Source organism: Neofelis nebulosa, chromosome 9, assembly GCF_028018385.1.
Source record: "Neofelis nebulosa isolate mNeoNeb1 chromosome 9, mNeoNeb1.pri, whole genome shotgun sequence".
Taxonomy (NCBI): Eukaryota; Metazoa; Chordata; class Mammalia; order Carnivora; family Felidae; genus Neofelis; species Neofelis nebulosa.
The window spans coordinates 70,833,152-70,860,031 of NC_080790.1; the positions used below are offsets into that span (position 1 = coordinate 70,833,152).

A 26,880-nucleotide genomic window follows, 5' to 3' on the forward strand; every position below is an offset into this window, starting at 1 on the left:
AAAATATTTTATATATACTAATCTAGAATACCCCCTTTTTTTGGTATGAACAGCTGACAAGGCTTTTTAACATACTTTATATTTGGGGTCCTACCAATTTCAATATTTAACTCCATCCATTTGATAATTTTCTTACAGATATATGCATTTCTAACATGCATTTGACAGACACCTCCTTAGTGCTCACAGATTCCCACTTCTCAACATAGTATTTGAAAATGTAAAGGATTCTTGTGCTGCTTAACGGACTCAAGAAATCAAAATGGTAGCAATGTGTTAGTGGTCAGAGTGTCCATTCCTGTCAAGGAAGGGCCCCACAGGGAACTGATTGGGATTCATTTTCTTTCCATTGATGGTATTAAGGATTTTTTTTTTCTTTTGCTAAGCATCCTTCTGTGGAAATAAGAGAGAGATGATCTCTTACTAGAAAAAATAAAGGAATAAAATACTTTATTAGCACCTTCTCATTTGGGGTGGGGATATAACATTTATTTTAGGATTCATTTATACCACATTTTATCAAAATATATTCTCAAGGCAAGATCCTAAGCAGTAAGATGATTTCAAAGCTAATACAGAAGAACAGGGGCACCTGGGTGACTCAGTCAGTTAAGCATCCGACTTCGGCTCAGGTCATGATCTCAAGGTTCATAAGTTCAACACCCACATTGGGCTCTGTGCTGACAGCTCAGAGCCTGGAGCCTGCTTCACATTCTGTGTCTCCCTCTCTCTCTGCCCCTCCCCTCCTCATGCTCTTTCTCTGTCTCAAAAATAAAACAAAAACATTTTTAAAAAGTAGAATAACAGAATCCTAAAGTTGTCCCTTTTTCCCTATGTGAACTATGTGCACTTGGTGCCTCAGTGTCCTCATCTATAAAATAGGGATGGAAAGTATCCATTTTGCAGAATGCTTGTGAGAATTATAACTACTGTGTACAAATCATGTGACATGGAATTCGTATCATGATACATGTTTATTTTGATGTTTAAACTGCTTAAGGTTCTGTCCTAGGAAAAAAAAATAAGTAAAATTACCTATTTCTTAGAATTTTTTTAGAAATATTGAATAAATGAAAGTCAGAAATAAGGATGACATCTGAGCTAAGATTTCTTTGTAAAACATCTGATGCTCTTATACAAAACAGGCTTTGTTGATGCTATTGGTTGTGTTTATTTTTAACTAACTTAACAAATACTTATTAAGCATGTGTAATGTGCCAAAATACTATGTTGGGCTCCAGGAAAACATACAAGAGGCAGATTGTTTGCCCTCAGGGAGCTTTATTATATATTGAATTAAGGAATTTTTTAAAAATTAGGTCACAAACCGGTGGGTTAGGCTGGAGTCAAGTTGATTTCATTCACTGGATTCTGAATCTACTCTTTTCTTGGAGGCATTTGCAAGGTCAGCATTGTTTTTTGCAGAGTGTCATAAATTTCCAGTGACCAGCCTTTGGCTATAAATACAGAAAAATACTTGTGGGGTTTTTCTTCCATGTACAATATAGAATATCTGGAATAAGAATGACCTAACAGCTGCAGTCTGGGTGTTTTGAAAAATTACTCAATCTTTTGCAGTTTATTAAGCATCTTTTATATAATGCCAAAAATATTCTAGAATGCAAATATTTCTGAGCATTTTTACAAGTTCTTTAAAATGAGGCTATGGCAATTCAAAGCACTGACCCCTTCATTTCATAAATGACTCAGAACCTCTGTATTTTCCTACTCTAAAACTGCCAAAATTATCAGACCTGAAATGAGTTCAATTATAATCAACTTGGATGCTTTACCTTTTTAATTCATCCATAGAAATAGTATTAGATTGATACGTCTTATGATTTGAAGTCATTTAGAAATAACTGTGTAATGAACTGGCAATTACCTCAAAACACATGGATTGTGTTCTATAGCAGGAATTTTAGTTACTATGTTGTTGTTGTTTGCTTGTATGTTTATATTTATTTAACATTTTCCCCCTGATGCTTTGGGGATATTGACTTTAACAACAATGTATATAGTGTTATTATGTGCCAAGCACCATTCTTAGCACTTAACAAATGTTACCATATTTGACCCTTATAACAACCTTAAGAGTTAAATGATATTACTGTTATTATTATTATTATCATCATCAAGACCCTGATTATACTGAGCATCTAGCACTAGATCTTAACGTTGTCAAGGTTTCACTGTAGATAAAACATTGGTCACCTCCAAAGTCTTTCAAGCTTCTGATAGTATAGTCTCTAGCCCTATGGCACTGGGGACTTAAAGTAGAGATTGGAAGGGACTCATATTGGGCATTGGAGTGGATAAAGAGGGGGATTTTTAAGGGTATCAGCAATGAGAGTGTTATATTTTCTTTCTTATTAATTGTAATTTTTTTTCTTGTGCACCAGCCTAGACAAAAGATTTAGCTACTTAGCAAGACATAGCTGTAACACCCTCTGCTTTGTCCCTTAGGCTCCAGAAGTACTCTACCATTCTACTGGTAGTTCTGTAGCACCTCTAACGTATCCATTAGATCCAAGGTATCCAGTCCAACAACTTTCTTTCTTATCCCCTATCCCCATCAGAGGTCTCTTGGCACACTCCTCAACCTTCAGCTCAAGCATTTGTGTTTGCTTCACCAGACTGATGGACGGATCTTTCTGTATATGTGCATTATACTGCATACAGTCTCATTTTATTTTAGCTAATCTTCTGGCCTCATCTCTATCTCTCCCACTAAGCGGAAAGCATTCTATGAAGTAGAGACTCTTCCTTGAATAAAAGACTCCTTGTAGAGAAGAAATATAAAAATGTCACAGAGAATAATAACCCATTTATGTGACACATAAACACATCAGAGGAAAAGTTAGGAAATGTGTGAAAAAGTTAAGGGTAGGTATCTCTGAGTAGTGGTTATGAGATTTTTTTTAACACTTTTTCTAAAATTTTAAAATTCTCTACACTGCAAATGAGTTTCTTTTATTAAAAAAAAAACATAAGCATGCTGTAGGCCTATTAGAAATAAAAGTGGAGTTCCTTACTGAACTAGAACATTATATACAAAGAGCTTTTTAAGAATAGTATAATTCCTTATGTGTGGAATGTAATGAGTGTTTAATATATTTGGATTAATGGGTGAATAAAGGAATTGAGTGTGACATCTCTGTTCAAACTGAGGAAATCCTTGTACTTGGAAATTATTTTGCACCATCCCTCCTGAGAATTTTAAAGCTCCCCCATATGTTTTTAAAAAGACTCTGTACATGTTAATTTTTTTTTTCCTTTCTCCAAGTCCTTTATGGAAAAGATAAAGACAATTTAAATAAATATGAAATTGGAATTATATCAGAGATGTCCTTAGGCACACCCATATCTAACAATGTGACATATACCTACATATTTCTCACAAACTGAATTAATTATAATTTCATTTATTCAGCATAATTTATTATTCATATTTATAAAGTCCTGCTTAAAAGGATACTGCTGTATTTTAGAACTTTGTGTAATTCTGGACCATGTAAGACCATTTTAAAGCCTGCATATCCAAATTAAGTTAAAAGGAAGTCAAATTATAAATAAATAAGACAGTTTGGGACTTTAAAAAAACTTCCTGTTTTGCAAAATTTCAAACTTACAAGATCAACTCATCTTAAATGATGAATTGATAACATATAAAAATTAGGTCAGAAAAAGAACACTCCTGTTTAGAATTAAACCAAGCATATATACCTGAGATAATTTCAGTATATTTTTGGTATGTTTCAGAATAGTTAGAAAATGAAAGCCCTAATTCATAGACCTTTCTAATTACTAGGCATTTATCCTATATACTGCTAATAAATGTTTAATTTTGAAGAGTTAAAATTTTTCAATAAAATATATGACTAACACTATATTTACAATGTGTGTATGTTCAGAATACACTTTCAAATTATACACTGCCCCCAAGTTACCATTAACACATCATTCAACAAAATAAATTGACTTAATCCACATCAGTGTACTAACTTCTAGGGATGATCAACAAAGGTCCAAGGCATAGGTATTACCCACAGATAGTTGCAGTATTGGTGACTAAGTGAAGTATACAGATACAGATTACAAATGGTCCTGTGTAAGATGCGGTGAGTGAAATGGAGGACTGGTGGAGAGCTTCTCCTTGAAGCTCAGAGAAAGGAGAAAACATCTTCAGTATCCAAGTGGGATTCCAATTATTGGAGAGAAGGGGAAAAGAGGATGCTGGGCCAGAAGATGGGTTACATGGCCCAAAGTATGCTAATAGGAAGTCGACTTTTGGAGACAGAGACAAGAAAAGCCTACACTGAGAGATGTATGCAAAAGCATAGTAAGTTGTAAATGCAGAGCAGTAATTAGGACTAAATAAGAAACCCATATGAATGTTTATCTACAAAATGAGACTCAATGGCTGAATGAACTCTATTCAGTATGGAAGTTGTGGTAGAATGGGGAAGTCAAAGCTGACTCCATAAATTGAAGCTTGGGTAGGTGGAGTTTAAAAGACAAAGCTTAAGGTTACTTGGATCCACTGTAAATGAATATTTACTATACTAGGAAATTTGGGAATTTAGAGAGTAATGACTATTCATTTCTTCTATATTATGTATCCCCAAACTTCACACAGATTTGATATGCCAGCACATATACTGAGGCACCCAGGCACCCCTCTGAGTAAAATTTTTATAATATTTAAAGATCCAATCACAGTATCATTTTAAGTACCTAGAATTACATAGAAATTACAATCAGTTTATAGGAAATTATTTTAAAAGCCAAAGAACTTTTAAATGTCTTACTCACTTTTGAATTCCCAAAACTTATCATAGTATCTAGCCCAGAGTGGGTGCTCAGAATTGTTTATTAAACTAATGAATAATGTATTTAATTAATTTATTAAAATGTTTCCTTCAGCTTTAATGCTTTATGTTGTCAATTAACTAGAAATTTCAAATCAATTCACACATGTTGAGTTCCTAAAAGGGCTAAGAATGTTTGGGTTTTCGTGGGCATGAGGGGTATAATGCATTGTTCCTGAACTTATGGAATTCAGACTCTAGTGACAGAAGTACCTTTTAATTAGATAAATTAACTAATTAAAGTAAATTTTATTATAATTCATTAATATGGAGTTTCTAGTCTGTGTCATCAGTAGTTGTAGATGTAATTACATCACTAATTAAACTTCCAAAACTGGTCAGAGTGCTATGTCAGAGTCCTTTAAAAGTGGATTTAACTTGAATTTTTAACTTGAATAGTTCTTATATGTGGAATTAACCTTCCTCTCTCCTCAAAGTAATTAACATTAATATTTATTTGATTAGCTGATTTTCTTTTCTGGTTTGCTTTTAAATCAGTATACCTTAACTGATAGCATTTTCTCCCAAACTGTTTTTAGCAAAATTTAAAAAGAGAAAATTAAAATAATCATGGTGGTTGTGGTGGTGGTTGTTGTGGTAACCATAGTAATTCTGTCATCCCGAAGATATTGCCTAATAGTTCTTCATCACTTCAGCCCTTTAACCTCAAAGAAGATCATTAGAATAAATTAATTTTTGTTTTCCCAAAAGAAAGGACTGATGGGTCATCTAAATTCTTTGAGACTATTGATTTTTATTATTAAACTTGAAGAGTTCTTCCATAGCAAGAAGTTTATCACATGTCACTAGGAAAAGTATAATATCTTGTCAATTTAAAACGGAAAGGTGATGTGATATAGTTTTGTGTGAGCCTAAAGAAGACTGGACTCTGACTATGAAGGAATTTCTACATTGTTGAATATTAAGTTATTTTACATGTTAGGACTACATCCTTTTGCCTTAGAAATGGGTTTCCCGAATTGGTATTTAGGAAGTATTTTTTTTATCAAAGATGATAAAGGGTTTTTTAATTCCTTTTTTAGTTCTTTCCCTTGCTTTTATGGCTACACTTTGAATTCTTTGGGCAAAAGTATATACTGAGGAATGGGGAGGAGATAAACCACTGTTTCCTCAGCCGACCGCCAGGAAAGGAAAATTGTTGCCACAATGGAAGTAAAATGTTGTCAATGAATCTTCCCTAATTTCTGCCTTGCATTTGTAGAACCAAGTATGAAAAAAGAACATAAATATTATCATTGGTCTATAACAATTGTAATTCCTCAACAATAAACTCTGATAATACCCTTTTAACTAGAACTTTTAAGACTCTGTTTCTGTAATTCTTGTTAAACCTGAACAATAACTGAAAATTATTCATGGTTTGGGGAAAATGCAATTAAATTACCTTGTAAAAAGGAATTGTAAAGAAGCAATTTAATTGTATTTCTTCTACAGTTCAGATCATTATAAATTTTAGTGGAAGTATTTGTCTTTAAAAAGTGCATCTTGTTATGTAGTTAAAAAGTGTTTTGGGGGGATTTAGGATATAAATGTGTCCCTTGTAAAATTAATTGCTGTCAGAAGTCTATCAGAAAGTCATTTGTTTTAACTTTACCCATTCTTATGAATCTTGCCAAAGAGTAATAACTCTTATGTCTGTAGGAGTGTTTAGTTAGACTTAAAAATGTAGCCAAAGTGCTTTTTCAAAATACTCTGGAAACATTTGACTTGTATAATTCATTCACATGTTCTGCCATACTTATATATTAGCTTTACATTGCAATTACCATATAGATAATCATCATTAAAATAATCATACAAAGGCATATCTCACCAACAGACCAGAAAAAAAAAAAAAAAAAAACTATTTAAAGTAATTCTGGGCTGCTGAATTTGGAAACTTGAGAATACTTTTAAGCAAATCTAGCTAAATAAATGTGCACCCTGGGGAGCAGAATGGCTTTTTGTTTTTAATCCATTAAAGGTCCTTTAATTTCTTCACAGCTCTCCGTCTGTCTGTCCCTCTCAGCCATTTCCCCTCAGTGAACAAACATTTGCACAATGTCAGTGAGAAAGTAAAACCCCCCTGTTGATTTTAGTGAGCCATCTAAGCAGGTGTTTAAAACAGAGTCTCAAGAACTCCCAAGTACAGGTCTTAATAGGGGCAGTGAACATCTAGGACTCAGTGCTTTGACCAGTCAGAACCCAGACACTGCTGAGGAGTCAGGAGGAGGCCCCCTGGACAGATGTGTTTAGGTAAGTAATCACTCTGTTTTTGTTTGTGGTAGTATGCTGAAGAGATGCCAAAGTAAAGTTGAATATGCTTCCGAAACTCAGAGCTCAGAGTGGACTTCCTTGGAAAACTAGATAAATGAATTTTCTGACTGAAATAAAACATTTTAAAGGTGGTTCCTTTGAGTTACTCTCCAAAGACAGATGCAAACAAATAGCTTGCAAAAAAGTATTATACAAAAGGCAGTACTTTGCACTACATTATCAGTTAGTAGTAATAGTGCCATAGAGATCTTTCTTTATCCTGTTGGACTTTAAGGAAGGAAAGAATTGTGGTTTTGTTTGTTTGTTTTGCTCTTTTTGTTTGTTTGTAGAGCCAGTGCCTTTGTAGCTGTTTGGAATTTTCTAAAGTATGTGAATTGCCCTCTCTTCCTAGTTCCCTATATTCCAGTAATGACCCAGTTTTGTTTGTTTTAACTCTAAACATTCCATTGTTAACCACTGTTATTCATTTCCCTACCTGTCCTGGCATTACATTTGCCCTTAAGGAGACGTGAGAACTATAAATATATTACTCATGCTGTTAAATGATGTTAGGGAAGAATACATAGCTTGAAAACCCCCATTACACATCAGTAATGATAGCTATGTATACTGCAAGAAAATGACCTTTAGCTTAAAACAATTCCTCTTGTGTCAGGGTGGATGACTTGGTTTTCTTAGAAAATTTTAACTCCGTTGCCTGGTCAGTTATCTCAAGAAAATTTTTTCTTCATCAGATGATAACATTTAATCAATCAGTTTAACTGCAAAAAAACCCTGTCATTGGAAAGTATACAATTCATAATAATTTATTCAGGTTCATTTCATTTTGAAAGTGGAAAAAAAGGTAAGGATACATTTTATTTCACATTAACTGAAACTCTAATGTAGATATAAATCATCCCTAATGCAGCCATTAGCCACAGTTTCAATGTGGTGGAATTCTTCTTACCTTTCTATAATAATTGGTATTCAACAGTAGATATCTTATGTTCTTAGATATTTCATTTACATATTAAATTTGATTCTGAGGACCTAATTTCATGGAAACATAATTAGAAATAAGAAGCGAGAGACAGACCAATTTGAAGGAATGGTGAAGGGTGACTGGTATTAGGAAAGAAGAAAGCTAAAGATGCTGAGTTCATTTTTTCTGCCACTGGTTCTGCAAAGTCTGACAAGTTATTTAATCCTCAGTTTTTAAAATCTATAAACTTGGGATTATATGATACCTCTTTCTCAGGATTTTTTTTAAATGAGCTAACATAAATATCAGTACCTGACACATAGTATGTACCTGATAAGAGTTTTATGACGTTAAAAAAAGTTGAGGCTACATAGTGTGGGCAGTGATAGAATAATACAATGGATAGATGTATGGTCTCTGGAGCTACACAGATCTCGATCGAATCCAGACTCTTTGCTTCCTTGTTTTGTGACCATGGTGGTGCTGCATAACGTCTCTGAGCTTCAGATTCCTAATTTGTAAAACTGAGATGATTAAAAAAACCTACTAATCTTAGGATGTTTCAGAATTTGGGTGTCTTTATCATCTTTATTTATTTTTTAACATTTATTTATTTTTGAGACAGAGACAAAGCATGAACAGGGGAGGGTCAGAGAGAGAGGGAGACACAGAATCTAAAACAGGCTCCAGGCTCTGAGCTGTCAGCACAGAGCCCAACGCGGGGCTCGAACTCACAGACCGTGAGATCATGACCTGAGCTGGCGTCGGCCGCTTTACTGACTGAGCCACCCAGGTGCCCCGTCCTTCTCATCTTTAGATAAGACTATCCTTTTATTCCCTAGAAATGAAATAGAAATTGCAGGATAATGAGAAGCCAAGATCAGTCAAAGGGCTTTCTTTCCCTATATCCCCTAATAATCACTTTGGCAGATAACACCTGAACATTCTTTGTGGGGCTCCTAGCTGTCTTCTGTGGTTCCACCTGTCCCTGAGTCCTAACCTACAGTTGCTCCCTCTGGGATGGCGATGAGCCGCAGACAGCTTTGCCTGCAGCTTTTAGCCAGGTTCTGTAAGTGCAAGCAAGAGATAGGATGTGGAAGATAATTTTTCCACGCCTTTTATTTTTTTTTCAAAGATTAAATTAGTGGCCTTAATATTTTATCTGTAGTTTTCTTTCTTTTATTTTTTTCTGGAAGAATAAAGGGCCAGTTCCCCTAATCGTCATGTTCATCTCCCTTCACCCACCCCACTTCAGAAGAACTAGAAAGCATACATTCTTAGAGACAGGCTTTCCCCAATTAGGTGGTTGACAAAGCAAGTCAGTAGAGCAAGCAGCTTGATCAACCTACCTGTGAACTTGTTAGAAATGTAAATTTCTGGCCCCACCTAGGACTTGCTGAATCAGAAAGTACAGAGGCATGGCCTTGGAATTTGTGTTATAACAGTCCCTCCAGGTGCTTCTGGTCTGACTAAAAATTTGAAAACCAGGGGTGCTTGGGTGGTTCAGTTGGTTAAGCATCCAACTTTGGCTCAAGTCATGATCTCACGGTCTGTGAGTTCAAGCCCCGCATCGGGCTCTGTGCTGACAGCTCAGAGCCTGGACCCTGTTCCAGATTCTATGTCTCCCTCTCTCTCTGCCCCTCCCTGCTCATGCTCTGTTTCTCTCTCTCTCTCTCTCTCTCTCTCTCTCTCTCTCTCTCTCTCTTTCTCTCTCTCTCTCTCAAACATGAAAAAAAAACTTAAAAAAATGGAAACCAGTGTTTTCGACATAGTGCACTCATCAGAAACGAACTTTCAAAGGTCTTTCAGATGCTGCACATTCTCCTCCCTTGACATAGGTGGGTATTTGGAAGAGGACCAGAGGTCTTGGCATGCCTTCAGTAAGATCAATAGGTAGTCTGTTAATCTCATCATTTTGCCTTGAGAAGTGAATATTGTTACTTGGCAGTATTAGAGGATCTGCAGATTCTATGTAGGAGATTTTCCTGAGGGTCACCTATCATTTCATTTCAAAAGATTTTTTTGAGCAATTAGTGCTAGGCAGATAGTGTACTTTTGATAAATGATAGTAATTATTATTACTACTTTAAAACTAATCTTTATGTTCTTTTTGTGAAAACTTCTATTTTCTTCATATATATTGTCTCTATTATTTATGTCATTCTGCTACTCTACTGGAGAATGAAACTATTGACAGTCCCCTACTTCATGGAGCTTGAAATCAGGTTGATGTTCATGTTTTTATTTGACCCACCCAGGTTTTTAAAATTTCATCCTGGCCAGAGACATTTGTTTTTGTTCACTGCTATTTTGTTCACTTAGCACGGTACCTGGAGGTGTAATAAATACTTCTTAATAATGAATGATTGAATGCATGGATCCAAATACTCAGTGAAAGGAAAATATTCCGAGGTCCTTTGTATGTCTTACCTTTTGTGCCCAAAAGGACCAATGGCTTTTTATGTTTAAGTTGAATAAGACAGGTGGACACTTGTGCACAGCAGAGACCCCAGAAACACTAATCCTGATGTTTGCACACTATCACTTCTCGGCCTTTTGGCTAAGATCAAGTGTAGTATCTGATGTTTGCACACTATTAAGACTTATTTAGGTGTCCTGCACACCCATCTGCACACAGCAGTCTCGGGCTTGACATTTCAACCTGAGGAGGTGCCCTATTTTAAATGCTGGTGCTAATGAGACAAAAATCTCCCATCTCATAGGCTCACCATGTTCTAGCAGATTTTTATTGCATGTGGACCCTATGTCTCAAAAAGATAAATCAGAGGGATTTTGCCATTTTTTTCTGTCTGACTAGGGTTTCTATAATAAATTAGGCCATTATCCAGCCTGATAAGCAATCAGCCCAATGCTATTCATTTGGAAATCACCATAATAGGTTGGGAAGGGCTAGGAGAAGGAAAATGTAGTTCCATGCTTCAGCTTTAAGAACACATCAAATTGTTTTCGGATATTTTTAGGAGAGATGTCAGAAGCTTTTGTGTTAAAGTCTCAAAAAGTGTGGCCCCTTAGAGCCTAATCTTTAGAGAGTAGTGCACAGATACACAGTGAAGCTATGGGGTGTGAAAGGGGACAAAATGCTCTTGTCCTTCACTCTGCTAACCTCGAATCAAGCTGTGCTTTTATTCCCTCAGCTGACTCTGAAGCAGATTGGCACTAAAACTCAATATAGTTTGAAACACACACAAACCCACTCAGCTAATTAGCATATTTGGAAAGTGTTTTGTAGACCTTTATTTGGGGCAGCGTTCAGGAAGAAGCCCAGACCTGAAATTGCTGCAGTGGTGTAATTATTTATCTTAGACATTATAAAGACTAGAAGTCTTTTTGATAATCATTTTAGAAAGGTCATCTGAAAAACCTGATTATTCTTCTTGAAGTTAGCTTATTATACTTTCTTTGCGTGTCTTAGAGGAAAAAATATTATCGAAGCTCCCATGCTGTTATTATATTATAAACCCCTTTATAAAATATCTTACCACATATAAGATTGAGGGATATCAAAGATCAGATTCTTCTTGATAAAGAATGTTTTCCTCCTCTTCTTTCTCCATGTGGAATTTGCAAACACTTGACTTGAATGGAATTCCATGTTTGGCCCTTTAGTCTTAGTCTCTATTCCATGTGGTCTGGGTCACGCCTGTCTGTCTCACTCTGGGGCTCCAGGTCTTATGCAAGATGTGGCCCAGAGAAGGAACTCAGGGAATGGTCAGTGAGGGTGAAATGAAAGAATAATTTGTGCATCCAATATAAATGCCTCTATCTGGCTTTCTAGGCTCCCTCACCTTGACTCTGTTGCATGTGCTTCCTGACTCCTCCCCACCTTGGCAGGTTCATGTCCCCTGCCCAAGTGGCCAGATACCCACATAGATCCCAGATCTAAGCCTTTTCATGTGCTGCTTTCTTGGTCAGAAATGGTCTTTAGTATCTTTTCTACAAAATATTCTCCCACCTTTTGGGGACCTCTTCAGGCCACACCTTAAGTCACAAAGTCTCTTTCTGATCTCCACTTCTCTAAAATCCTATTTGGCCTCTGATTTCCATAACAGGAATTAAAATATTAGGCTGCTGTTGTGAGTATAGGGTTCTCAAAAACCAAACAAATAGACAACCAAAAAGATAAGTGACTTGCCTTGCAGTTTGGTTTTGTTTTTCCTGATGTTGACATCTTGTTATGTCAGGGACATTATTTGTTTTCCTCTTATCATCAAATCAACTTAGTACAGTGGTATTCATGTTGTTGATAACCACTAAATAATTGTAGACTGCTTGAAAATCCTAATCATAGGTCTTCTTCCATCTTTTTTTTGTCAAAAAAAAAAAAAGACACACACACACACACACACAAACTGTGATATACTAAGGGCTTTAGAAAAAACAAAATACAAGGACAGTTTCCCATGCTGAACTGAATCCCAATGAGGAAAAGACTGCTGTATTAGTGTCCACAGTTTATAAGGGGATATATATTTATCCATCAATATTTAGTTCTAACTTTAATTGGTAAATAAGTATCTGATACAACATAAACATTTATTTTCTATAGGAAATAACATTCTGAATATTAAAAATGTGAAATTATTGAAGAGTTTCTCCTTGGTTCAAGTTACTTCAGAGGGAGAGCTGAGTGTATCTTAAGATTTGTTTCTTTTGCCCAGCATTGATTATCAATGACAAGCATTTTGTCCACACCTTCCCCACAGCACCCCCTCTAAATTGTTCATTTATTTCACACACACACACACACACAGGAAGGAAGGAAGGAAGGAAGGAAGGAAGGAAGGAAGGAAGGAAGGAGGAAAGGAGGGAAGGAAAGAGAGAAAGAGAAAGAAAGAAAGAAAAGAACCTAAAAACCAATCTGTGTATATTTCTATTAGGCGCTTCCCTTCACAACTCAAGAAAAAAAATGTTAAAGACTTCCTCTTTTTTCTTGCAACTCTTCTTTTTCTCTGAATAATCATTTTGTTTTTCTGTAAAATCATCTGATTTTTTCTTGTTTTCAGTATTCCACATTGCCCCTAGAAAGAATTCTTACTTGAGCTGAACAAGATGTTGCAGCGTTCTGTGGCATTCAGCTGACACTTAGAAATTCTCCTTTTCCACTCTTGCCAAATCTAGCTTCTCTACATTAGCCCCAGCCCCTGCCAAGGCGTTGGTGGTTTGGAGAGTGAAGGGTCTGGTGTGTTTTTAGAAGAGACAGCATGGATGAATTCTGTATGCAGAGACCAAAGGCTTCAGAGCCAATAATTGCACATGTGAAGTGAGTGTTAAAGGAAAAAAGAAAAATGTATTTCCTTTCTTCTCTTCATGTTTTAATATTCTTAGGCCATTAGGTTGAAGTACTGCATCAGAACAGGATGATGAGGGCCTCTGCATAATGAAAGAATAATGCTATTTGCTTTAAGATCTGAATGGAGATAAGATTTACAGGCCAGGCTATTAATGAGTCCATCAAAAGTTTATCTCTGAGTTGGACTTCCTATCAAGAAGGAAGTACACTTCACTCAATATTTACATCTGAGAAAAATGGAATATCTACTGATAGCCACTTTCTGGGCCACTAAATAAATCATTGCTGCATTGAGACTGCCAGATGGGTTTTATTCTTGATAAAATGGTACAATTTTATATTGAAAGCTTTTAATGCAAATATCTATCATATTTATAAGCCTAATTTCAACCATCTTGATTTCTGATTTAAACTCAGAATTTTCATATGTCAAATGGCTTGAGCTAAAGTTAAGTCTGCATAGTATGACTGGAATTATGATAAAATGATTTGCAAGTATACAGTGCGCCTTAGCAAAGAACAACTTTTTTTATAGTAGCCTTTTGATAGATATGTGGTGTTTTAATTCAAAACATTTTTTTATTTCCAAGCCAATCACTGCTATTAATTTAACACTGTAAAATAAATTGCATCTTGTATTTAAGTGGAGAAAGCTGTTTCTCCACTTAAATGGAAATCTAAAAATTCAGATTTTTTTTTCCCAACAAAGGAGTCTGGGTTTAATTCCAATAGCAGCCTTCCAAGCTTGAAAAGGAGACAGCACAGATGTCCTTGAGAATGATTGTGCCCAAACACTGAGACAATGGTGCTGCTTCTTATGTTAGAATTTTGTTCATCAAAACCACATAGAAATTTTCTGAAGACAGTTTTAAAAAATTATTAATTTGCTTTATTTGTGTCTTTATTGGCAGTGCCTGCTGATGAATATGTAGAGCTTATTTCAACCAGCCTTTTGAGATCTAACCATAAACAATGAAGCATTTGGCTCCAAAGTTTGTCTTGATGCATTCTGAAAATAAATTCTATGTAGATAAAACATGCTGAGTTTCCCCCCACCACTGATCCCCTCTCCCCCGCTCATTTTATGTGGTAGGAAAAGAAAACATTTACCCATCAATAAAATGCTGATACCTAGCTCTGTAACCAAAGCACCCAGAAGCACATGTAAAAGTATAACAGAAAAAGATCCTTGCATCAGATTGCATCATGTTACAGCAGGTGGTATAAACCCTCATCATCTAGTGCTGGGTTGAATGAATAATAAGGTTGCTAGGCTTTGGTCTGCATTCCATTCTATTTTTCATTTATTTGTATTAAGTTTTCCAAAAGGCAATAGAATTACATGCTAAATTAAATGCCACAGGTGGTAAGAATTGTATGAATTCAAAAGGGAGGAAGATTACTGAGGAGGGGATAATCAGAAAGGGCTTCCTAGAGAAAAAGGCCTTGACCTAGACCCTGAAGAATTGTAGACTCAATGGGGAATGATGAACCACTCTCCAGAGAAATTGATGTCCTCCTGTATTCTTTTTCAAAGAGGTTAGTCTCTGAGTATATACTTCTAAAACCTAGATGTTAACTGCCTCTTCATTTTTCTCTGTAAGCCCTCCAAACAAAATCTCCCACAAAAGTGTCAGTGAGCCACATAGAATTCACCAGTGATCATCCTTTAGAACAGGAAAGGAAGGGTATTTTTCACATCTGAAATCGACCCATATAAAATACTGCCAGCCATAGCTATTCACCAAAATATTTTCCCAGTCGTGCAACTGCCAAAGGTTTTTTCACTGACCTCTCCACTGAGTGCTCCCCCCTCAGCCAAGTTCCTCCCTCCCTCCTGAATTGATACTGGCAGTATGAAGTTCACTTTCCTTCTCTTTCTTAAAACTGACTCAGACACACACAGGCTCAACTCTCACCCTGAAGCGAATTTATCAAAGCCATCTCTCAACAAAGCACACAAATAAAGTATTATCCATTTCATTCAATATGTATGCAACAAAAAAAGAAAACAGTACTGTAAAACTCAGTGTTAACATTTAGACTGGTGCAAGGATTTTGCCAACTTGATCTAAAAGTAATTGTAGAAGACTGGCCCTTGATAACAATATAACAGGGCATTGGTGTCCGGTTGTGTCTGGTACACTGGATGTGGCAATTATTGTGAGAATGGGGTGGGTCGGTTCTCTGAGAATTATTCACTACTCAAAACCTCTTCAATATCTAAACTAGTCATGCTGTAGGGATCCCTACACAGGAATGTGATATTGAAGCAGAAGATAACTTGTACATTACCACTCTGAAAGACCAGAGAATGGTAACACCATCAGAAGAAAAATTAAATGAATGAAAACACAAAAGTAAATAATATAAGCATCACAAATATTCTTTAAGTTATGACACTTGCCTAAGATAAGAAAATTAAAAATAAATACCTCTCTTTGTGCACACTTGTCTTGATATAAAATTTGTGGGGGCGCCTGGGTGGCTCAGTCGGTGGAGCCTCCAACTTCAGCTCAGGTCACGATCTCACGGACCGTGAGTTCGAGCCCCGCGTCGGGCTCTGGGCTGATGGCTCAGAGCCTGGAGCCTGCTTCCAGTTCTGTGTCTCCCTCTCTCTCTGCCCCTCCCCCGTTCATGCTCTGTCTCTCTCTGTCTCAAAAATAAATAAACGTAAAAAAAAATAAAAAAAAATTGTGGGAAACATTGATTATATATTGGTACTAGATTTGCTCAAAGTTATAAACCTAGAATAAATCTTATTTTTTTCTCTGAATAGATTATTCCTTATCTCACCTTTTCTCATGGGAAAGCTTTCCTCTTAGAGTTACTGTGATAGAATACACTGAATGAGAAAAACAAGAAGTTATGTGCAGGTTGAGAGAGAGATCTGTTTTCTGAAGTTGTTGTAAAAGAATTATTCATAAATTTACAGGGCCGCAAACAGCCTGAGCAGGTTCCTTAGTCCTCCTCTTGCTTTTCAGGTAGGAGGGGTGTGCATAAATAGTACTAACCAGGTGAGAAGCTATCTAGTTTGTAAGGTGATAATCTCCTCAACGTTCTCTTCTATAGCTGAATCTAAAAGCACTTTGTCACCAGACTGTTCTTTCCAGTAGTTCTAAAAATTACTTCTCAGCAATGTAAGTGTCAGTCTGTATGGTTGAAGCTTATTATCTTTCATTCTGTCTTCAGAATGAAAACTGAGAACAACCAGCTGTCTTCTGCATAATTATGCCCCTAACAAAATGCATTCTTAGAGACTGTGGTTTCCTATTAGGTGGAAAAGTGAGCTCTTGTGTCCTGTTGCTCATTGTACATAGTGTTACTCTTTTCTCCCCCACAGTGACCGCATGAACTCATCAAGTTCACATGCAGAGCAAGTGAGAAGAGGACCATAGGTACCATTTGGGACATTAAAAGGGCCAATTATTATGAACATGTATCTGTAGCACTCTATATGCAGCTTAAGTAAATACGCTGTCTTCCTTTCTTCTGCTGAACTGATATTTAAAATAGTACACATAACATGGAATGGTAGAAAGGTACCTTTCTCTGTACCCTATTGGTTTTCCTTTTCTCAGTTGTACCCTATTGGTTTTCTGGTAATTTAATCCCTACTGTAAGGTGTCCAGAAAGGGTACTTGAACTGGGCAGCCGATATAAGAATAATTTGAGGTGCTTTTTCAAAACACAGGTTTCTTGGCCCAAACCCCAGACACACTTAATTCCAATCTCTGGAGGGAGGACCTGGTAATCTATCTTTTAAATAGTTTCCTGGTGGCTGCCAAATCTGAGAAAACAAAAAACAAAAAAACGTCCTGTCATCCACATTGCATAGTAGTTGGAAAGCCAAAGAAAAATGCTTTTATAGTTGTGAAAATATTATATTTTCAAGTCCCTTTGGCCTGCATTAGCTGTATAGCGGAATCCCAAGTGGAAGAAAACTGCAGGTATCATACCATTTACGGAAACCTGTTAAGGTTGTCAGGAAGAATGACTGTCAAGTTGGGCCAAGCAAGATTTGAATAGTAGTCAGAAAAGCAAAAGGCCGTTGGCTATCCTGCCAAGCACCAAGTCTCATTTTCCTCAAACTATAATAAGTTTTCAGTGAGACATCTTGGAAATAACCAGTCTGTTCTTTCAAACGAAGTGTGGTTTAAAATATGTAAGACAATGTAGCTTAAAGTTAGGCTATTGCTATTCACAATGTAGTGCATTGAATGTACTGTACTTCAGTGCACAGCAAGATGAATACAGTCTTCTTCTGATGGTAGGTTTCCATGGGATGTTCTTTTTTTTTTCTTGCACTGTGGTGTGGATTTTAGCATTTGGATATGCTTGCATACTAGAACAGGTCTTCGTGTTAGTGTAGGAGAGGGGTTATGCTCTGTATTTTTAGTCAGTTAAGTGAAATGCAATTTTAACTTATGCTAGGAAAAAAAAAGTCTTGTGTGTGTGTGTGTGTGTGTGTGTGCGTGTGTTTTTTCTTGCTCATCCGTTTTTCTTCTTTTTTGAAGCCTAATATACTTCTGTATTAAATGACAATATTGAATTGTGAACTAAAGTGACAGTTTTTATAGCTATTCAAATAATAAGCATTTGGGTCTCTAAGTTTAAAAGGAAGGGAAATATCTATTGCTGTATCTGCCATGCTGATCACACAATTTCCTGAAAATGGAAGTGATTTCAATCTTGTCTTTTGCCAAGGAGAATTTTACAGACGTTTCACATTCAAAATGTAGTCATCATTTAAAGTAAGAAAATTGCACTCAATGGGGGGAAATTTCATTAAAAACATTATTTTGTGCAAACTTACAGTCTGAATAAAACATAGAAATTAGAAAAAGTACATAAAGTGTTTACAAAATTAACAGTTTGTGTTGGCAGGAAGTTCTGCACTCCTTTTTCTTCAATTATGAGGAGATTTTCTCATTATGCTGCTCTATTTAAAGCTTGCTATAATTGACTTACATATTAAAGAGAATAATAGTGACAAATACAGATTAGGGTGCCTGTGTTTATGGATAACAAGTTGTATACAGAACCTCTTTGAGCCATTTATCCAGTAAGGGATATGCTTGGTTGCAGGGAAAATTAAACACCCAAGTTTATCATAGGTATAAAAGAGATTTCTTCCTTAAGCCCAGAGTCCTAATCATATGAATGTATGATGGGGCTTCTATTTCTTTTTTTTTTTTTTTCTGGTGCTCTTTCTTGCACAAAACTAAGACATGAATAAAGATAGGTTACTACAAAAAAGAAATCTCACATATAATTTTCAATAGCATCTCCCCTATAAGCCACACACTACTTTGAAAGTTCAGGAATAAAACACATAGATGAAATGAAACTTGTGACTGTGATACAGAGAAATGTAAGCATCCTGCTCCCCTGAAAGTAATCATAGAACAAGCCATTGGAGAACCTGGATGTGAAGGATTCTTTCTCTCAAAGCTAAGAGCATGTTATTGCCCTGCTTTTCATGCAGATTTCCATTTGAAAATCGTCACTGATATCCCACTGTGAGATTGTTTTGTTCAGTAAGAGGTTGAAGAAATGTGAGCATATAGAATGTCTTAAAGTTCCTTTGTGCAGCTAGTCAGCACATACAGACAGTCCTAAGACAATAGAGAAAAAAATCACAACACATTTATTCTACACAGTACCACTTCTCTTACACGTGTTTCAGCATCTTTCTGCCTCTGGGTTGGTTTCAGTAGTGAACACTGATACCTAATCAAGGTGGGCTTACTGAGAACAAACCAAATCAGACTAATAAGATGTCTTTTTCTGGGAGAACTGTTTTGAGATTAACAGACACCTGCTTGTTAGCACAGCATTTAAAAACTCTTTTATGATACTCTTGTGGACAGCAAGAGGAAAGGATGATATGTCACTAAGAGAATAGCATATATGCCAGTTGATTTTAGTTGGTATTCAGATGAACAGTTTCTTAAAGTAATACTTCCTGTTTGTGACATATGCTACCAGATTTTTATTCTTGTTAATATTAATACTGTTTTAAAATACTGTGAAAAGGCAAAAAGTGAATTTATTTAAATAAAAAACATTAAGCAAATACTGGCACAAGTAGTATGCATATATGAATGATGTATTGGATTTGATAATCTCTGTTATTTTTTCCCAACTCTGAGATTCTGTGAAAGACAAATATAGCCATTCTTCTCCTTAACCAAAAGCAGAATTTAAAGAAGTCAAGTTGTTCAAGTCTTGGACCAGAACCTAATTCTTTCTCACAGTCAAAGCAGTGGCAGAAATCTGGCTTTCTTCTGGGGCCAGAGCACATAGGCAAACTTCTATTTCACAATCACAAAAAAAATTTTATATTTTATTTCCCTATTCTTATGTAGCAACAAAGGAAAATGAAATGAGAAGCATATCAAAGGCTCTTCAAAGTTCAATTGGCCAGAGAAAAGAGAGAATCATTCCCCATTCTTGTTTAGAGTCGTCTTCCACTTGTCTTTTTTTGTCTGAAGGGGGTGAAAGGAGGGTATGGTGGTGTTGCTCTTGTAGGTAATATTCTAGAATCCGTTTAAGAAGGCATTTCAAATGTCACGTTGTAAAGCTACTGTATGGGACAGTAGCTCCTTTTCCCTGGTTAGATCCTGTGAGGCCATTCCTCTCTCCTAGCCAACATTTTATTCACCTTCCATCCTATATCCCATGGGTTCCAAGAACTTGGCCCATTTTCTCCCCTTCTGGCTATAACCATCTGCCCTTCCACCTGGGTTCCTTGCCTTTCAGACCATCGCTAACATAGCTTAGCAATTTCTCCTTTAGTTTTTTATTGCTGAAAAGACCTTTAAATCCTTTGAAGTGTTTTCTAGTGTTACTGACAATAAAAACAAAGCCATGGTTAGGAATGTCTTAGTGTACCTTTTCCTTTTAATTAAAGAAAACATTTTAAGCCACCTTTAGTGAAAAATGTGAATTAATAAGACACAGTTGCATCTCATAGAATTTAACAGTCCTTGTAAGGGCCTGGAAAAAGGCGACAGAAAGCAGATGAGAACCTTGTACAGCCTTGTTCCTGTTCTCTCTCCTTGTCTCCTGTCGGTCTCTCCTTTATATTTTTATCTGCCTGTGTGTTTCTTCTGGAAGATCTTTCATTGCTCATGAATTATCTCACTTTATTTTAAGTTAATAAACCATACTCAGTTTCAAATTTCCAGAAAATCTTATTTCTCATCCTGTGTCAAGAAACTCTAATCCCTTCATCTCATTTTTTTTTTTTATCTTGGCAATTGATTTATCTAGGAATTGACCTTGAAACCAATCTCACCTCTCCCTTTTTAACAATCAATATCTAATTCCCTTAAGGGAGGAAATAATGGATACCAAGTGGCTGTATGATGGATTCCTGTCCCTCGGTTCTTCAATTCTTATATTTTTATCTTAGAAGACCGTCTTCCTGGTTATCCCTGTTTCATAAAGTTAGCTTGCTAAAGTGGTTCCTTGTATCTTTTCTTTACATTCTAAACTCTAAGGTATAGAAGGTAGTAAAAAAGAGTGATCCTGTTAGAAAGGAGAACATTCTTCCCCAGCTCTATCACCTCGAAAATAACAATGACTACTTTTAGAACAAAAACAGTGGAAAATTTCAGGTAATCACAATCTGAAGGCTTTATTTTCCAAGGAAGATATACTGACTGGGAAAGTTCTCTCAAGAAAACAAAATCTGTTGTTTTTGAGCATGTTTTTGGTCTGTTTAATTTTAGATGCCCTCTGCCAGTGAGTTTCACAACTCAAATGTGTGTGGGGGGAAGAACAGTTTATTCTTTGATACTGAGTTTTTAATTATGTGAAATAGTTCACTCACCATATAATAAATGGTCCTTTAAGCACAACGGTGATGAACCTTGTCAAAAGACAGCTAAAATAATTTATTCTTTAGATTAAAAGGACTTCTTTTAGTCTAAGAAGGGCAAGTAGGTTTCAGTTTGTGTGTGGAACCAAATTGAGCAGAACTAGTTGTCTGGAATGTGATGTTGAAAACGATTCTGAGCCCACCATGACTACAGCAGGAAAGAGAGTTAAAACAATTATGATGAGTAATAATTATGGGTTCATCTGTAATCTGTTTTCTGAGATCCAGCCTGTGACTACCAAGGAAGCTGGTATTTACTGACTGCTTCCTAGATCCTTGTTAAAAGCAGTGGGAAAGGGACGTCCAAAAATTTATTTTTCCAAAAATTACAATTCAGACATATAGCGTGATGTTTTGGGGAAAGTGGAAATGGTAGAGGAAGAGATGGAATATTTTAACCAAAAACTTTCCAGAAAGACCCAGATTATTTAATTAAACATTCTAATTCAGGATCTTATATTCTAACTCAGGATCTTATATTTAGGAAAATTAACACATAGGAAATAACTGTTAAATTAGAAGGACAGTGTGTCAAAGAGAAATTTCAACAGACAAGTTGAATGAGTGAAGAAGACTTTATTCAAGGTGTTTCTAATAGGAGTCAAGACTCTTGCAAGAGGAGAGGGGGATTAAATTCAGTCCACTGAAACAAAAGGCAGGAGAGTTTTTGATAGCTGAGGTGAACTAAGGGAAAGTACTAGAGGACATTGGTGGGGGAGGTTGGTCAAAGCGATTAGACCCTCTGTGCTTGCTAGTTGGTGCTTATTAAAATTAGGCTTCTGCCATCCCATAGAGACTGGAATTTGGGACCCTATCTTTCCTGATGATTACATGTCAGAGGGATGTCCCCCAAATCCTTGAGAAAGGTATCCCTGGGTTATAAACCTAGAAGTGCCTAGAAGAAGATTTCCATCTCAAAGGGACAGGGAAATCATTTACAATAGCAACTTTTCTAAAGTAAATGCTGTAGGAAAAAGGGGGTGAGGAGCCTTCCTTTTAGACAGCCTTCTTCCTGTCTAAAGTTTTTTTGAGGGCATTGTTAAGGCTTTCTTGGCCAAGTGTCAAATTATATTCTTTGTTATGTAGTTTAGGATACACATATGCGGTAGCATTTCAGAGATGCTGGAAATCAAAGAGAGATCAACAGAGTTTTCCAGAGGTAGAAAGATTTCAGTTGCTCTTTGAAGAATCTTACAAAGTAACGTGAAAGAAAAGAAGATATTTCTGTCAAGAGCATCACAGTAAGTGAGTGATGACAGGTAAGACAAAGTACATGTGGGAAACCAGTTGGGACTTACTTTTGATAAGACAAGTCTGTTCCTCAATTTTAGATCAACTTGAGCAATCTTCTTTCCTCCCTTGCTACAAGCACCAAGGTACCAGTTGCCCTGCCCTCCCTAAAGTGGCCAGTCCCTACAGTAACTGCTAGGTTCTTGCCCTCCAAGAGTGTGCAGGGGGACACAGAAGACGCTGCTGCTTGTACTGCCTGCAAAGACAAGCCTTGGTAGATTTGTTCTATTAGGTGTTTCTTCCTAATTACTTTTGGGTCTGAGCAGCATAACACCTAAGGGGAAATTTGAAATAAAATAAGCCATCTGAAGTCCTAGAGTCCTCATATGTGAATCTTTTCTGGAATGTTAACAGGAAATCCCACAGGGTTTTTTGTTTCAGGCTTTTATTTCAGAGCTCAATAGCCATCAGCTTTCCTTCCAACATATCCCCCTCTAACATTGTAGACGAAGAGCAAGCCAACCACTTGCCCTGCCAAACCAAGGCAAAGAAGTAGGGGGCAGTTCTTTTCAAACATGTAACTAGCATTTTTGGAGTTGTGCACACAAGGTGATAACCTTGACTCATTGAGGAATGGCTTTCCCAGGGAATGCTAGTATAAGGAAGAAGAATGGCAGAGGGGCAGCGGCTTGGAGTCTTAACTCTGGAGTCAGATCTGACATTCAATCCAAGTTATCATACTTACCTGTGACCTTGATAGATTACACATTCTTTCTAAATGCCAGTTGCCTGATTAAAATGAGGAAATCATAAATGAAATTTTATTTTTCTCAGGAATTATTATTTTGTCTTGAATTCTTGCTTTCAGAGTAAATACAATGTGAGGAATTTAGTAGCATAACTGCAAGTGGAATATTTTTATTTTTATTTTTTGACCTATGCTATTTCTTTAACTACAGTGGTTTTTAGGGTGTAAGATCTCGCCTCAGCATATTTCTAGTAATTTATATGAGTCTTTACTTTTTTTCTTGGATGTTTATTCATTTTTGAGAGAGAGAGAAAGAGAGAGCGAGCGCTTGAGGAGGGGATGGGCAGAGAGAGAGAAAGATACAGAGTCTGAAGCAGGCCCTAGGCTCTGAGCTGTCAGCACAGAGCCTGATGCGGAGCTCAAACTCAGGAGCCGAAAGATCATGACCTGGGCTGAAGTCAGATTCTTAACCAAGTGAGCCACCCCAGTGCCCCTTTCTATATGAGTCTTTAAAGGGTACGGAGATTTCTTAGGGATATTAAGGCAAATACAGTAGCATGAGCTAAATATACCATAGGATTCACATCCTAAAAACAAGAAAAAAGAATTTCCTGCTTGCAGACCAGGAGTCATTAGCTGGTCAGTGTAGTGGATTTATTTAAGTGAGCAAATTTATTGGAGTAAAGAGCATTTCTTCTTTTCAGGCCTCATGCCTGACATTTTGAGAATACTGATTCAAGATAGGTCTGTAACAGCTTCAGTTGTGTAGAATTCAGTAAGACCACATATGTTTTGCTGATACTTGAAAAAACAAAGCAAAACAAACAAGCAGTATGGTGGTTTTATGTAGAGATCACCTGTGATTCTGAAAAAAAAAAAGTATGGAATTACTGACTAAGTCAATGGAAATTTTTATTTAAATTGTCTCTACAGACCTCCTCTATTCCTACATACCACCCCCTACAGCTTGTCACCCACTGTTAGATACTAGAAAATAAATTTTAATGTGAAAAACAACACTGAAACAGTAATCTCTAGAAATCAGTCAACAATATTGAAATATGCTATTAGCTGTTGACTGTAAGCTAACAAATTCATTATTGCTAAAGAATTGTCACTTTCATCAGAGTAAGCCTTCGTATTAATTTTCTTTTTTTTCCTTCTAAAATATAAAAACCCTTTATTTTCCTTTTTGTTGTTGTCAGAGTAGATATTTCTACCAGACATGTTCATGAAGGGAAGAGGGCTGTACATATCAGAACTACTTAAGGATATTCTTGAAACTCATATTTTGACCCTTACCCCTTTGTAATCTCTGTTGTATCAAGTTAATATTTATTAAGCATTTACTATGTCCTAAGGGCTATTCTAGGCAATAATGGTATAGATGTAGATAAGTGGCAAGGTCCCTAATATTCTGAGATATAAATTAATGCTGGGGAAATAGAGTTTATAAGTAAAGAATCAAAGAACAAGACAATGTTAGATTATGAAAAGTGCCACAAAGAAAGTAAACCATCATGTTTTGAGAGAGGGTGACTGAGATGGAGGTATTTTTGAGTGGATGTCAGGAAAGGTTCCTTAATCTATGTGAATCACTTTCTTCTTTGGAAAATGATGATTATAACATCTACCATATAAAATTGATGTGAAAATTAAGAGTGATCACATGTTTTCATTGTCTGGCTCATAATAAGCACTCAATAAATAGTAAGTATTCAATAAATGGTAGTTATTTTAATGGTTTTCTGACTTGGATAATATCTGAAATGATCTCCTGGATTCATCCAGACTATAGGACTCTACTGTTCATCTCAAAGGCAATTGTTTTAATTCAGGGATAAGTTGAAGATGACTAAACTATAGATTATACTATACACAGAATATGTTTACTAGGTAGTTCTCATATCAGTCCCCAACCCTTAATGCTTTCTGTGACCCAGAGCAGTGTGTTTACCCTTTTTCTTTTCTGCTCTTTTTTTTAATGTTTGTTTATTTATTTGTGTGTGTGTGTGTGTGTGTGTGTGTGTGAGAGAGAGAGAGAGAGTGTGTGTGTGCAAGTGCACCCCAGCTGGGGAGGGGCAGAGACAGAGATAGAGGGAGACAGAGAATCCTAAACAGTCTCCACCCACAGTACAGAGTCCAAAGCAGGGATAATCTCTTGACCATGAGATCACGACCTGATCTGAAATCAAGAGTCAGACACTCAGCCAACTGAGTCACCCAGGCATCCCACCCCTTTTCTTGTGTTAACAGTGACATACTCTGGACACCAGGGAAACATGGGAGGAATTAAAACCAAAGATTAAATTTTCTTCAGGAGGAATTCTAATAAATGATCTCTACCTTTTAGGAGAACAGTCTTCTCCCACTAATCTGTGCACTCTTATCTTTTGTGTAAGAAATAGTTAATGTCAAATGCCTGCTCTCCAAATATCACCAACACAATCTGTTGATAAGACAAAGCTGAATGCTTTGCTTACTGTGGTAGGGGACTACTAGACTGGGCTATGACATGGTCTTGGAGAAGTAAAGACAAGGTCAGAGTAAATTGAGAATTAGAAATTTGGCTTAAGGTGGTCTTTCAGTATAGGGACTTAATTGAAAATAGGAAAAGATCTTTTTTTAAAAAAATTAATGTTTATTTATCTTTGAGGAAGGGAGGGAGAGAGAGAGAGAGAGAGAGAGAGAGAGGGAGAGAGAGAGAGAGAAAGAGAGAGAGTGGGGGAGGGACAGAGAGAGAGGGAGACACAGAATCCAAAGCAGGCTCTGAGCCGTCAGTACAGAGCCTGACATGAGGCTTGAACTCACAAACCATGAGATCATGACCTTGGCCAAGGTCGGACACTTAATTGACTGAGCCACTCAGGTGCCCCCAAAATAGGTATAGATCTTAATGTAACAGTTAAGGATTGGTAAAAAGTAGCAGTTGCAGAATTTTGAAGAAAGAGATGCTGAAGAATCTTAGGATATTAACCATGTGTTATTGAAAACTGAGTGAGTCTTTGGGAGTTTTTCACAATCAAGTTATTTGCTGGGCGCGAGTCTCCTAGAATAGTTAATTTATACTAATGAGGAAAGTGTAACAGCCAAGTCATGTTAATAAATAGGAACCGGTTCCAGGATAGATAGTTTCAGTTCTCAGCGGGAATTACCACTGTATGGGCTTCTACTCTTTATGTAGGACATGAAATCCAAAGGTATGTGGGGCAGTTCCACAAGAGGCATATTCTACAACAGGGTACATATTAAGCTAATAGGGAAAACATCGGAAGTCCTTCTGACGGAGGGAAGTCTCTCCATCTTTAGTTCAAAACTGTAGCATCCTTTTCCTCATTTTCTAATATTTTCTCATTTACAAATGTTTTCTTCTGTAAGGTAGGGAAACTGACTTACATATCAAAAGCAGAAATTTAATACATTGAAAAATAATGTTCCTTATGGCAAGTTTGCAGTGTACATGGTATTTTAAACATCGTTTATAAGCCTCCATGGGGGGGAAACCTTTTAATTAATGGAGTTAATGGCTTGTTGAGGAAGAGTCCTGGTGATACCCCTTCCACAGAAACAGGAGCTTGAATGATGTGGTTT

General features: G+C 36.6%; 1 protein-coding gene and 1 pseudogene across 20 annotated transcripts in view; both read left to right on the top strand.

Moving 5' to 3' along the window:
- NRXN1 (neurexin 1) overlaps positions 1 to 26,880 on the top strand; it is a 1,145,650-nt gene that overhangs the window by 169,833 nt on the left and 948,937 nt on the right. The gene's annotated exons all lie outside the window — the stretch shown is intronic.
- LOC131486478 (U2 spliceosomal RNA) lies at positions 10,653 to 10,793 on the top strand (annotated as a pseudogene).